Source organism: Triturus cristatus, chromosome 2_1 (genome assembly GCF_964204655.1).
Source record: "Triturus cristatus chromosome 2_1, aTriCri1.1, whole genome shotgun sequence".
In the NCBI taxonomy this organism is placed as follows: domain Eukaryota; kingdom Metazoa; phylum Chordata; class Amphibia; order Caudata; family Salamandridae; genus Triturus; species Triturus cristatus.
This window is the reverse complement of record NC_140581.1, coordinates 602,311,593-602,326,644: the sequence shown is the minus strand read 5'-3', so window position 1 is coordinate 602,326,644 and position 15,052 is coordinate 602,311,593. Positions and strand designations below refer to the sequence as shown.

The window sequence follows — 15,052 nt, the reverse complement described above, 5'->3', positions numbered from 1 at the left end:
GACCCATCTCACAGCCACTGATGTTCAGAAATTACTTAGAAATGGAGGGGACAGCTATTTCATACGGCTCCGTGCTGGAGTTCAGTTGGTGGTATTGGACACACAAATTGACCTTCTGGGGCATTATGTGTTGCTCTGGGGCTCCAGTTGTACTTGCGTGCATCTAAGCACCCAACAGTGCACAGGATGAGTTCTTAGCCTTGTCAACAGTCTTAGCGGACTGAACATCATCCCCATGGGTACTGGGTGGGGATTTCAATGCAGTCCTGGACATGGCGCTTGACCGCTCACATCCCCCCTTGCCAGGCACGGCCTCCATACGACAGGCTACAGTGTTGCAACAATGACTGGTGGGTTGGGACCTAACTTACGTATGGCTGGCCCGCAAGTTAGGGATGAAGGAATATTCTGTTTGAGGCATGTGAGCTGTAGATCACATGCTTTGCATACTCCTGCCATCTAGTGTTGGGTCCGGATGTTTGCAGTTTGTTTTTCTTCGAAGATGTCTTTTCCAGTCACAAGGTAGGTGACACCTCCTTTCAGTGATAGTGTGCATGGGCATCGACTCCATTATTAGATTGTTTTTTTTCTGCCATCAGGTTTGGACGTGAATTGCTGCGCTCCGGTTCAACACTGTTTCTTTGGTTTCCCTTGGTGCGCAAGACACTCTCCCTTGACGGTATTGTTTTCGATCGCGTATCCCATTCTCTGCATATCGTATTTACTTCTAAAAAACCCTCTTTTGATCGGGAAGCTTGTGGAAGGCTATTGGGCCTACCCGCATTGGTCCGCCTCGCAGTCAATGGAACGCAAAGTTTCTGCGCACCGACTCACATGAAGTGTGCAACCTGTGCTTGTCTCTGGAGCACAGAGAACACGTGCAAGGCTTTCCGCTCCCAGAAGATGCTTCGCGACCGTCGGGCTCAACGTTGCGACATGCAGAGCCAACACGCAAGATCCATTCTGGAGAGGATTCGGAACAAGAAGCCAATAATGCCATGGGAGCCGAAGAAGAACAGGATCCCATCACCGTCTACGGGTCCGAGGGAGACCACGAAATCCTGCAAGGGCAGCGTACTGTGAGTACAGATACTCCCTTGCCCCAAAGTCCACCGCAGTCCAAGAAGAAAGCTCCGGTCCAACCCCTGCCTCCGGGCCATGGTCGGCACCGAGAACATGTTTCCGATGCCCCGCCCTCCGGCTCGGCACTGAAACACACCCAAAAGCATTCCGGCTCCAAGCCGAGCCACCCGAAAACAGGCTCCGATTCGAAACCTTTGGGATCGAAGTTGAAGCCACCCCCTTTGACGCCGAAAATACTTTTGGATCCGAAACCATCAGGATCAAAAACCATGGCACTAAAACCATCGGCACCGAAACAACAGGACATGCCGATTACATCTCAAGAACAGCATTCGATGATCCGCCTACCAAACCAGATCCGAAACGGAGACAGTTGTATATCTATCCAACTACTGGACATATCACCACAAAAGTGACCCTTAAAAGGAACCATGACACAGAGGAGATCTACCACATTCCTTTAAAGTGGAAGAATGTCGGGACTAATCCTTTTCCTCCTCCCCTTCCATCTCTTCTTCTCCTTTGATAATTTCACCTGAGCACTCACCACCACATACACCTGAAGATCAGGATGATGGGGCTGGGGACAAGGCACCATTACTCCCAGACCCATGGACAGAATATAATACTGACTCTCCCACAGGAAATGACCGTGACCTGTACCCTACCAAGCCCTCTCTACGGGACGACAGCGTAGGTTACATAGAACTGCTGGGTAGAGCTGCAAACTACCGCGGTGTACAGCTGCACAAAGAATCCCTTGAAGAGGATTTCCTTTTTGAAACCCTTAGCAGCACACAAAAGTCATCACACACACTCCCCATGCTCAAGGGTATGATCAGGCACGTTAATGAGATATTTAATGACCCCTTCAGGGCTCGCGTCTATACCCCTAGGGTAGATTAAAAAGAACAAGCCAGCACCATCTGACCCAGCGTACATAAAAGGACAATTACAATTGGACTCCCTAGTGGTGTCCAACGCACGTAAAAGGGCCAACTCCAAAACTACAGTAGATGCTCCACCCCCAGATAAAGAATCTAAGCTTCTTGGCGCTTCGGGGAAAAGGATAGCTTCTGAGGCAGCAAACTTCTGGTGCATCTCTAACACGCAAGTGCTGCTCGCAAGGTATGACAGGGCGCATTGGGGCGAGATGGAGCACTTGCTCCAATTTCTGCCTGATGAACATATATCTAAAGCTCCAGACCTAGTGCGGGAGGGACAGCTCATTTCAAATAATACATTTAGGTGCTCCCTAGATGCTGCAGACACTGCTGCTAGAGCTGTAACCACAGGTGTCCTTTTAAGAAGGCGCGTCTGGCTATGTATCTCAGGTTTCAAACCTGAGGTTCAGACTTCCATACTGAACACACCCTTTGACTAAGAACACCTCTTTGGCCCAGTGGTAGATCCCTCACTGGACAAAAATGAAGAAAGACACTGAAGTGGCCAAATCCATGGGAGCCCTTCAACTAACATAAGCACGTGTTTACTTTCCATGCTTCTTCTATAGCAGAGGGTCCACAAATACCTCCACAGAGACCACCACAACATACAAGGGCAATAACCAACGCTCTGCTTCTAAGGGTTACTTCAGAGGGGGTTACAGAGGTAAGAACGGCAAAGATAGAAGTAGAGGCTCAAATACACGCACCTCCCCCTCCAATACAAAGCAGTGACTTCCCTACACTCCCCCTCGACCATTTAACACCTGTCGGGCGACTTTCAGAATTCCTACCCGTCTGGCAGTCCATAACAACAGACAAGTGGGTACTAGAAATTATCTGTTGTGGTTACTGCCTGGAGTTCACCATCAATCCTCCAAACATTCCCCCAAAGTTGCACAAACTCTTGCCGGATCACCTACACCTCCTCAAGCAAGAGGTTCAGTCTCTCCTTCTAAAAAGGGCTATAGAGCCCGTACAACCACAACATCACGCGTCGGGCGTGTACTCCTTTTACTTTCTAATACCCAAAAAAGACTGTTCTCTCAGGCCAATATTGGACCTCAGAGAACTAAATCTTTACATACAGTCAGACCATTTTCACATGGTAACACTTCAACAAGTACCACCACTTCTGCAAAAAGGTGACTTTCTGTCTACTCTAGTCTTAAAGGACGCCTATTTCCATATTCCAATCCCTCCCGCTCATCACAAATTTCTCAGATTTGTGATAGCGGGTCAACATTACCAGTTCAAGGTAATTCTGTTCGGAGTCACCACTGCCCCCAGAGTGTGCACAAAGTGTCTGCCGGTCGTCGCTGCTCACCTGAGAAGACAACACATCCATGTTGTCCCCTACTTGGATGACTGGCTCATCAAAGTCAGTATGTATCCAACATGTCTCCAGCACACTCACAGAACAATTCAGTTACTACATCATCTGGGGTTCACAGTCCATGTGCTAAAATCACATCTCCAACCTGCCAATACTCAAAACTACCTTGGAGCCACCTTAAATACTCAAAAGGCTCTGGCGTTTCTCAATGCAGCCAGAATTCGCCACATTCAGGCTTTAGTTTTCAATTTCAATCCAATCACTCGCTTGCTGCTCGGATGTATATGTAACTACTGGGAATGATGGCATCTTGTATCATGATCATTCCCCATGCCAGGCTGCACATGCGTCCCCTTCAGGAATGCTTAGCGAGTCAGTTGAACCAATCACAGGGTCTGTTAACCGATCTAGTGTTGGTAAGCGGCCATACTCGTATCTCTCTGCAGGGGTGGAACACACAACATTTATCAAAAGGACGGCCCTTCATAGACCCGGTTCCACAAACCGTACTAACAGCGGACGCGTCCCTCACTGGCTGGGGAGCTCATCTTCAGCACCACACAGTGCAAGGCCTATGGAGCCAACAGCAAAAGTTGCTCCTTTAAATCATCTAGAGCTGCTTGCAATCTTTCTAGCTCTCAAGGCATTTCAAACTCACCTGGTTGGCAAAGCTGTCTTAGTTCGTACCGACAACATGACAGCTATGTACTACATACAAAAACGGGGGGACACACTCTCGCCAACTGTTCCATTTATCCCAAGACATCTGGAGGTGGGCCATTCACTATAAAATCTATCTCCTAGCAGAACACCTACCAGGAGTGAACAACGAGATCACAAACGTCCTCAGCAGACAGAGGCAGCAAATACACGAATGGGAACTTCACCCTCAGGTTCTCCTCCCATAGTTCCAAAGTTGAGGAGTCCCTCAGATAGATCTGTTTGCCACACACCAAAATGAAAAATGCCAAAGCTGCGCCTCCAGGTAACCACACATGCTCTCCAAAGGCAATAGACAATGGATGAACTGGTTGGGGATATTTGCCTACGTTTTTTCTCCTTTCCCACTCATTCCATAAGTGGTTAGGAAGCTCAGGAAAAAATCCCTCACACTGATCCTAGTAGCTCCCACATGGGTACGTCAACCATGGTTCACAACCCTGTTGGAGCTGTCTCTGGTCCCGCATCTAAAGCTGCACCTAACATCCAGTCTCCTCACACAGAGCCATGGAGAAATCAGACACCCAGATCCCAAACAACTGAACCTCGCGATATGGCTCCTGAAATCATAGGGTTTGGTTATCTGAACCTTCCACCAGACTGCATGAACATCATCAGGGAGGCCAGAAGGCCTACCTCAAGAGCCTGTTACGCAGCTGAATTGAATCGTTTTGTTATTTATTCCAATAACAATCACATCAACCCTCCTGATGCTTTCATACAAAACATCATCTGCTATCGGTTACACTTGCAGCAGTCAGGATTGGCTTACATCTCAATCAGGCTACATCTCGCTGCAGTAGCTGCATATCTACAAAATAGGTAACATTTATCACTTTTCAGAAGTAATCAAAGCTTAAGGACATAAAAGAGTCATACCATCAAGACTCCCACCTGCCCCAGTGTGGAATCTTAACATATTCCTCACAAGATTAATGGGGCCACCTTTTGAACCCATGTATAAATGCAAGTCACAGTTTTCCTCTTGAAAACTGCTTTCCTCATTGCAATCACTTCACTGAGGAGAGTGGGTGAACTACAGGCACTAACCAAAGAAGAACACTTTTTCCAACTGCACAGAGACAAAGTGGTTCTTCCTACAAACCCCAAATTTCTTCCTAAGAAAGTATCTGCATTTCATATAAATCGGTCGGTTGAATTACCTGTATTCTTCCCTCAAACTGATTCTGTTGCAGAACGAGCTCTACACACCTTAGATGTCAAAAGAGCTCTTTAATATTACATCGAAAGAACAAAATCATTTCTTAACACCAAACAACTTTTTGTTGCTTTTGCACCACCACAAAAGCGCAATCCTATCTCCAAATCCGGTATTGCAAGGTGGATTGTTAAATGCATTCAAACAAGTTATGCAAAAGCAAAAAGAACTCTAACCCCCTAGATGGCATTCCACTCGCAAGTTAGGGGCTACTATGGCTTTCTTAGGAAACATCCCCATAGTTGACATTTGCAAAGCTGCAACATGGTCTACTCTGCACACATTCACCAAAAACTATTGTGTATATGTGTTAGCAAGACAACAAGCTAATGTGGGCCAAGCAGTACTTAAAACACTATTTCAGACCACTGCAGGTTAGCCACCACCTTGGGCAAAATACTGCTATATATTCTATGCAAAGCATGTGATCTACAGCTCACATGCCTCAAACAGATAATGTTACTTACCCAGTAAGCATCTGTTCTTGGCATGTCTAGCTGTAGATTCACATGCGCCCATCTGCCTGCCCGGGTACCTGTAGCTGCTGCAGTTCTCTCTTTAGTATACATACATACGCATGGTCATCTCTATTCTTTACTACTAACTTCAGTCTCGCCCTCTGCGGGAAAACAATCGAACGATGGGAGTCCATGCCCATGCGCACTATAACCGAAAGGAGGAGTCACCTACCTCGTGACTGGAAAAGACTTCTTCGAAGAAAAACAAACTGCAAACTTCCGGACCCAACACTAGATGGCAGGAGTATGCAAAGCATGTGAATCTACAGCTATACATGCCAAGAACAGATGCTTACTGGGTTAGTAATATTATCCTTCTATTCGCACCATCACATGCTGCATTTCCGCCGTGACCGTTTTTTATGCTCCCCACACATCTAATCTAGTGTTACACACATCACATAATTGTGGAAAACACTCTCCAACCACAACCCCCTTAAAATATCACTGTCTTGGGGTCGGGTGACGACCCCGATCCCCACCTGGCGCCTACAGCCTGCCCTACTTGAAGGCGTGATTTTTAGGATATGCTTGCGACATGCATCAACATATAATATATTGAAAATACAGGCATGGCCTCCTCTCCACCGATGGAGTGGGAGGACTTCAAGGTGGTAATTAGAGGCACGTCCATCTGGATAGTGGGGAGCTAGAAAGGTGTTATTACGGGCGCTCATACAGCTAGAAGGCAGACTGGGGCCATTGGAACAGGCTGCAGTCGAGGAATACAAGGCCGCGGAAAGGTTACGTGAGGCTAGAACCACCTGTACCGAACTCCTTGAGCGTCTCTGCATCGGGCATATGCCCAGAGAACTCACACTGAGGCTGATAAGTCAGGTGCCCTGTCAGCCCACTTGTTCCGACCAAACCCCTCATCCACACCTATTCTTTCAAAAAACACAATGACCCGAGGACTGGTTAAGACGCAGGTGGACATTAACATGGCCTTCCTTGACTTTTATGCATGGCTATACACGGCCTGACACCCCTTAACCCCTACAGAGATAGCCTCTTGTTTGTGAAAGGCAGTCTTACCTAGGGTGCTGGGGGATGATTGGGAGACCATTGGTGCACTCAGTGGTGGAAATACGTGGTGCTATCAAGAGTACTGGTCCGTAACAAGACCCCGGGTTCCGACATCTTCCCCATTGAATTGTACTCTCCCAACAGTACACTCTTGGTATTCCAGCTGGAAAAATTTGAGAAATCCTCACTGGAATATGGCTCCCTCCTTCCACTAGGGAGTCATCAGTGACTTCATGGTTGAAACCCGCCAAATTACCCATGGAGCTCACTTCCTATAGACCATTATCGTTGCTCAGTACTGAATTCAAAATAAAGTCCTGGCGCCCAGGCTGCTCCCATTTCTCCCAGTGTTTTTGCACACTGATCAGCACGGTTTTGTTCCCCGCAGTAGCACCTCCCTGATCATCTGCCATCTGTTCCAGATTATGTATGCTGCGCGCGGGCTATATCCATCGTCTGGCTATGCGTCACCAGATATATGCCAGTTCTTTGATACCTTGGGGTTGGATTTCATCTTAGCGGCGGCATTAGCCAAATATGGCATACCCCTTGCATTTATCCGCTGGGTGCAACTGTTGTATGCAACCCCCACAGCTAGGGCCTGAATGGAACCTTATATCTCCGAAATTTTACCCAATATCCTGCGGGACTCGACAGGTCTGCCCCCTTTCGACGCTTCTATTTGTACTGGCAATTGAGCCTATTGCACAGCGGATCCGTCAGAAGGCGGGGGATTGGACGATCCCCTAGACCCGCATGGTACACTCGGTATCCCTATATGCCTATGATATGATCCAATACCTTTAGGACCTCCATGGGGGTCTTAACGAGACAGCTTGGCTGCTGACTTAATTTGGTGAACTGTCGGGACTCCAGGTGAACGTCAGTAAATCGTGCACGTTCTCCATTGCCGCTACAAATGCCAACCCCACACTGCTGCTTGGAACGACAGTTATACAGGTAGAACCACATACGTTTCATTACCTTGGCATCCAAATCTATTGCGACACACAGGCTCTCCTAAAAGGCAACCTCGTCTGCACAATTTACTCACTGCACTTCCGCTTCGGTTTTTGGGTTGCACAATCTTTATCGATGGCGGTACAGCTGGCCTTCGCAAAGATGGTTATGCTGCCATGTCTACTATATCGGTTTGGGAATTTACCCGTATTGTTACCAGCATGGGTGTTCTTTCTGATAACTAAGCACCTTGCCAATATTGCTCGCCTGGGGAGGAGGATGTCAGAGTAACCTTGGCTAAACTACAACTGCCGATGGATGATGGTGGCCTGGGAACCCCTGATTCTAAAGCGTATTGTCTATCTGGGCAATGGCAGTGGTTGTCCTTCTGGTAGACTGGACGTAACCTGAAGGAAATAGGCTATACGGCGGACCGGATCACCTCCATTGCTTGATATGCCCAAGTGTGGTTGCACCCCCAACGGGCTCCCTGTTACGTACGGTAGGTGGCCTTGGCGTATTAGAGAATAGCGCCGAAGGACACGGGCTCAATGCCACCATATGCACCAATTATTCCGCTAAATGGTCTCCCTCTGTCTTCGAGTACTCTGACAATCCACAGGGAACTCTTGGGAATGCAAGGAGGGTACTGACAATAGGATCCCTGTTTTATGATGGCGAGTTTCTATCACATGCTGATTTTGTCCATACACATGGGCTACCAGAAGACCTATTTCTGATGCATGTTAGTATCCTCTGGTACGTCTGACAGCATTGGGCACTGGCTGGGAGATAACTGGAGACCCATGAACTACTGCAGTCGTTGCACACCATGGGACCAGGCAGGTACTTGGTGCGCTGGCTTTGCCGTGGGCTCCACGCTCACCTCATGATGTCCCTGAGTTCCTTAAGGATGAGGTGGGAAGCTGACCTATCCAGAGAGTTCTCGGACACGGAGTGGGCTTAACAGTTGGAATAAACCAAGAAGGTCTCACGTAATTCGAGGTTTAAATTCAGCCTATTCTCTATATTGCACATGGTGTACCTGACTCTACACAGGCTTCACCGAATGTTCTAGACGCCTCTTTGGCCTGCTCCCGGTGTCGCGCATAGGACGCCGGTCTCCTGAACATGTGGGTATGCCCCTCATTGACTGCTTATTGGACAGAGATTTCGATAACCCTGTCGGAACTGACTGGCACTAACCTTTGGGATACACCAAAGCACTGTCTCTTAGGGCTGTGTCCCAGGCTGAAGAGCTTGAAGGTCACACAGCACTTTGTTGACCTTTCACTCCTAATAGCAAAGCGACTGATAACGCTGGAAGTCTTCCCAGTTGCTATAAGTGACTCAATGGCATGAGGAGGTGGGGAGCCGCAGATACATAATGAGGAATACAGAGGGATCCGAAAAAAGCCCATCCTGCTTGAATGGGACACCCTCCTAGAAAGATTTAAGGCACAGGACGATAATAGAGGGGAGGAATGATGACCTCCAATGTCCTTCTCCCGTCCACTGTAGGCACTAACCCCCTTATTTCCTTATAGGTGGAGCAGTTAGACTTGTCACAACCATATCCTCCATGCTCCATCGGGACCCCCACCCTCCCTACCCCTCTTTTTCTCCCCCAGCCTTACAACCGTGACCCTTTTTCCTTTCTTTATGCAATGGATATTTGTACACTTTCACATACACTCCCATGTTCCATATCTGTGTCCTTACAGTTAGGTGACACAATTCATTGTTTGATAGAGGGATGGGTTTAGAGTTCCTATTGCCTTACTCGCTGACATAATTCTCAATTATCTGTGTTGTCCATGCCATCGTATATACTCTGCATGTACTAATGCTACTCCGTTATGCAAAATGGCATTGTGTGGACACACCATGATCCATGTCGTGTGAATGTATAACGTGTAATAGCAATAACGTTTGCGTTAAAAAAACCAAAAGGATTTGCGGACCGGTACTGGCTGCCAAAATCATATTCATAAGTTTTATATATTTAGTGCTACACTACCTAATTGTGAAGTCTGAGTTAAATGAGAGCTGTAGGGTTTTATATGTTACCAGCCATTAGTAATTAACATCTTAATTAGACTTATAGAATTGGGATAGCATTGCATTAACACATTAAGATTACCTTTTCTGTAAGCCACCTACCTTTCTCATCTTCAAGATATCCTTACTCAACAGAGAGATGAATGGAAGGTTTCCTATGTGTTACATTTTTTGTCAAGTAAACTCCAGTAGAAAATGATATTCTTCTCTTTTGCCCATTACGTTGGTTGTTCCTAGACATGATTGGCCCATGAACCTCTAAGGGCATCCTGTCTGTCCACTCTAAAGAAGAAAGCATGCCGGAACTGCTGGCCCTGGTTCAAGCCAGAAGTATTCCTGTTTGCCCTGCTAGAGCAAATACTAGGTATCGCAATCAAAAAGTTTAATGTTAGCTTTCCCAATGTCATCTTGATTCTTGAGGTCTTAAAGATTTTTGCGAAACACACTGAGGGAAGTACAGCTTCTCTGAGATTCTGGACGGTCATTCAGCAGCTTTGGGCCGACTAACGACTAACGATTGAATGAGAAGTTCCTGAGGCGGAAGCCGGGACCCTGTGCTAGCGTATGTTGAGATTGTGACTTATTGTTTTACTCTATCTTGAACTTGCACTTGCACTTTAACTCGCTTTTATGCTGATTCTAATTTCATTTTAAATACAAGGTTTCGCGCACTTTGAGCCTGTACTCACATGCTGGGAACCCATTGTCCTCCTCGAAGCGCCATCGCACCCATTGCAGACGATTAGGTACTGCTTGGGGTTGACGACTTCGGGCGCCATCTTGAGTGAGGCGAGGAGCTGGCGAGCGGTCTAGTGCTCGGCCCCTCCCGCCACACAGGCATAAAAACCCGGTGAACTCTCTTCACTCAATGACTAACGATTGAATGAGAAGGTCCTGAGGCGGAAGCCGGGACCCTGTGCTAGCGTATGTTGAGATTGTGACTTATTGTTTTACTCTATCTTGAACTTGCACTTGCGCTTTAACTCGCTTTTATGCTGATTCTAATTTCATTTTAAATACAAGGTTTCGCGCACTTTGAGCCTGTACTCACATGCTGGGAACCCATTGTCCTCCTTGAAGCGCCATCGCACCCATTGCAGACGATTAGGTACTGCTTGGGGTTGACGACTTCGGGCGCCATCTTGAGTGAGGCGAGGAGCTGGCGATCGGTCTAGTGCTAGGCCCCTCCCGCCACACAGGCATAAAATGGTTCCCTGGCATAGGAGGCGCAGTGGACGGGCGCAGCGGGCGCGCCGGCGGCTCGCCAAAGGCAAGCCCGTCTGCGCCCGTCCGCGCCAGTTCCGGGCCTAGGGCCAGTTACGCTGCCGGTGTCCATCCCACCCTAAGGCACTCCTGGTCTAGATCCCAGCTGATGGCCTTGAACAAGGAAGCTTGTATCCCCCAGGTGCGTTGTAATCTGACCTTGCTTACCCGTCCTCATTTTAAATGTGAGCAATGCACTTTTTCTTTTTCGACTAATACATCTATCCCTTCCCCTACATTTATTCCTCCCACTCCAACTCGACTCTACACGGCCGGCCTATTGAACTGCCGCTCTCTGCCTTGTCACGCAAGTGACATATGGCTACTACTCTCTGAGATGTCCTGGGATTTACTTTTTCTCACAGAGACGTGGATCAAGGATTCTTCTAATCCAGATATTGCCTTGGCCACACCCCCTGGCTATCGCCTAATGGGAATTAGCCGCGAGGGAGGAAAGCCTGGTGGTGGAATTGCTGTTATTTTACAGAATCATTTAACTATCACCTCTAGGAAAATCCCCAATATAGGTCCTATAGAGGCACTCTATTTTTCCATCTTAGATGCCTCCACTGCCATATTCTCAGGCGCTCTGGTATACAGCCCCCGTAACACTCCCCAGCCTGCAATTGCCTCATTACTGGCGGCCATTGCAGATCTTTCCCTTAAACACCCTCACTTCACTGTATTAGGTGATTTTAATCATCATATTGATGTATATGATTGTACACGTGCCAAAAATCTTTTGGACTCCATGCAAGGCTTGAATCTAACCCAAAAAGTCAAAGGCCCCACTCACTCTGCAGGACATACCCTTGATTTAATTTTTTCCAGCTGGTCCGACCTTAATGTTTTTCCACCCAGGCCCCTTACGTGGTCTGACCACTACCTAATTCCATTTGAAGTTTCTACTCCCAGACCACCTAAGATGACTCCTACCATCAGAGATCAGGGTAGAAAGTGGCATAAAGTCACTTGCATGGCCATGGAACATTTGTCTAGGATTAGCCCTGATCCTCTCGATGCTGATCTCAATGTAGCTGTATCTACTTTTAATAAAGATCTTTCTGCTGCCATTGAACAAATTGCCCCTTTGCAGAACCTCTCCTCTTTACGATCTAAACCCTCAGCCCCATGGTTCTCATCGATACTACGGGACAATAGAAGTAAATGCAATAAATTGGAGCGTATCTGGCGCCGATCATATGACCCGGGGTCCAAAGCCCTCTATAGATCAGCTCTCAAAGAGTTCCATAAACTCAAACGCACTGTCATGAAACAGTATTTTTCGGATACAATTAAAAGAGCTGAAAACTCCACCAAGGCCCTCTTTAACATTGTTAAGGAGTTTGCTAATCCCTCTGCTTTGGCATGCCCTGTCATCCCCAGTCAACAACTTAGCGATGGCTTGTCAGACTTCTTTCATGAGAAAATCGTGAACATTACGGCAACTATTCAACAGATTCCTACAGCAGTTGCTTCACCCAATGACACCACGTGCGCTGAAGTATTTACCTCTTTTAAACCTCTGTCTGAAGATCACGCCTTGTCCCTGTATCTTAAATGTAAGTCCGGTTCCCGGCTCGATCCAGCCCCTGCTCAGATTCTGAATGAAATAGCTCCGCTATTGATTAAACCTCTGTTAAAAATCTGGAACTCCTCCTTGCAATCGGGCCTTTTTCCCTCCTCGTGGAAACATGCGTTGTTACTGCCAATCTTGAAAAAATCGGGTGCCTACCCATTATGTTTTAGTAACTACCAGCCCATTTCACTTCTCCCTAAACCAGCTAAAGTGTTAGAGAAGGCGGTACAAGAGCAATTGTCCGAATATCTAGAAACGAACCATCTGCTTCATGACACCCAGTCAGGCTTCAGGCCAAACTTTAGCACTGAGTCAGCCCTGCTGGAAGCGTCTGAATCAATCCGCGAATGTGTGGATAGGGGAGAGGAGGCCATGCTGGTCCTCCTCGACCTATCCGCAGCATTCAACACCATCTCCCATAACATCTTGCTGAACCGTCTTTTGGAGGTGGGCATTGGAGGGATCCCGCTGGCTTGGGTGAAATCATTTCTGACGGGCAGATTCCAACAGGTCGCCCTTGGCTCTTTCGTTTCCACGGAGAAACCATTTATATGGGGGGTTCCGCAGGGATCTGCCCTGAGCCCACTCCTATTTAATGTGTACCTTAGGCCGCTGGCGAAGGTGGTCGAATCTTGGGGCGTCAGAGTGATCTTTTATGCTGATGATACTCAGCTTGTGTTCTCATTTAAGGATCACTCTGAAAGCTCCTTAGCTAATTTCCGCCAATGCCTGGTTAACATCGCCTCTTGGATGTCTATTAACAACTTAAAATTGAATGCTGATAAAACGGAAGTTCTTTTTTTCAATCAGAAATCTGCAATCCCTCCCAACATTTGCTGGCCATCTGAACTTAATCCTCCCCCGGCGCCAGTTCAAGCTGCTCGCAATTTAGGCTTTTAATTTGACACAGCGCTTTCCTGCAAAACCCAAATTAACAAAGTCTCATCATCCTGTTTTGGAAAACTCTGAATGATTAAAAAAATCATCCCTTTTTTGCCTCTTGAGTCCCGCAGAACTGTAGTCCATGCCTTAATAACATCCCACTTGGACTACGCTAACAGTATGTGCGTTGGGGCCCCAGAGTACCTCATCAATCGTTTGCAGACAGTGCAGAATTCGGCTGCCAGGCTGATCTGTAACATTCCCTACTGCCATTCGATTTCACCTTATTTGGCCAAACTACACTGGCTTCCAGTGAAATATCGCATTCAGTTTAAAGCTCTAGTTCTTGCTTTCAGAGCTCTCAATGGCAGAGGGCCTGCATATCTTATGCATAGACTCAGGTTGACTCAGGCGACACGGGATCTGAGATCTAACCATCTTCGCCTTATGTACTGCCCACGCTTCAGCCTGGCTCGTACGGGTGGCAGGGCCTTTGCCGTGGCCACCTCCAGACTATGTAATCAACTACCGGTGGAACTCAGATTTCTGACATCTGAACCTCTGTTTCGAAGGAAACTGAAGACCTGGTTCTTCTCTCGCCCCTAGCCTCTCCGTTCTTCTTCAATTTTCCCTCCCTGACCTTCTTATTCTCACGTTGTCAGTGCCGGGACACCCCCGTTGGGGGTAGCTGAGCGCTTTATACATTTCTAAATAATAATAAAGATTTTTGCGAAACACACTGAGGGAAGTACAGCTTCTCCGAGATTCTGGACGGTCATTCAGCAGCTTTGGGCCTAGGTACGCAAAGGACTGGCTTCCCATGTGCGCTAGATGAACTCTAGATACTGTACAGAAAAACTGGTTGCATGATCGAAGCATACGCGCAAGCTGGTAAGGCACCACCAGATCTTGAATATATTGTGGGCCTGGCTTCGATCTAGCCTTATTCATATAGTCCAAGGCTTTGAACAGTATCCGTTTATCCACAGTGAGCCACTTTAGCTCACTGAGAAGATTTGACATGAAGCATGCTTTGGGAGGTGATAAAATAGTCTGACCCCGGCTTGTAGATGCCGGATAGCTGCCCTATCTGTTCCTAGATATAGGATGTTCCCATAACCAATTGTAGACAGAATCAAAGCTTGGACCACTGTTTTCTGGGCTGGTGGTGGAATCATGCCAATGATCTTTGAGATCCATCTCCGCACTGCAAAGCATGTAGATGCCACCTGCGGTTTCATAGATAGCCTCTCATCCAACCAGAAGCCACGGTTCTTAACCTTGGAGGACAATTCCAGAAGGGCTCCAAGAGCTTCTGGCCATTGCTGGGGGCACCATAACTGTAGGTTTTTTCCTAACACCATGACCTCTGTTTTCTCACAGTTAAGTTTGAGTGCATTAATTCCCATCAAAGTGGAAATCTTACTGAAGCACAGATTTTCCAGTGCTGTGTCTTTGAGC

At 47.4% G+C, this 15,052-nt stretch overlaps 1 protein-coding gene across 3 annotated transcripts in view; it reads left to right on the top strand.

Moving 5' to 3' along the window:
• The window catches only part of LOC146865673 (endoplasmic reticulum aminopeptidase 1-like), a 529,832-nt gene that overhangs the window by 124,280 nt on the left and 390,500 nt on the right, over nucleotides 1–15,052 (top strand). The gene's annotated exons all lie outside the window — the stretch shown is intronic.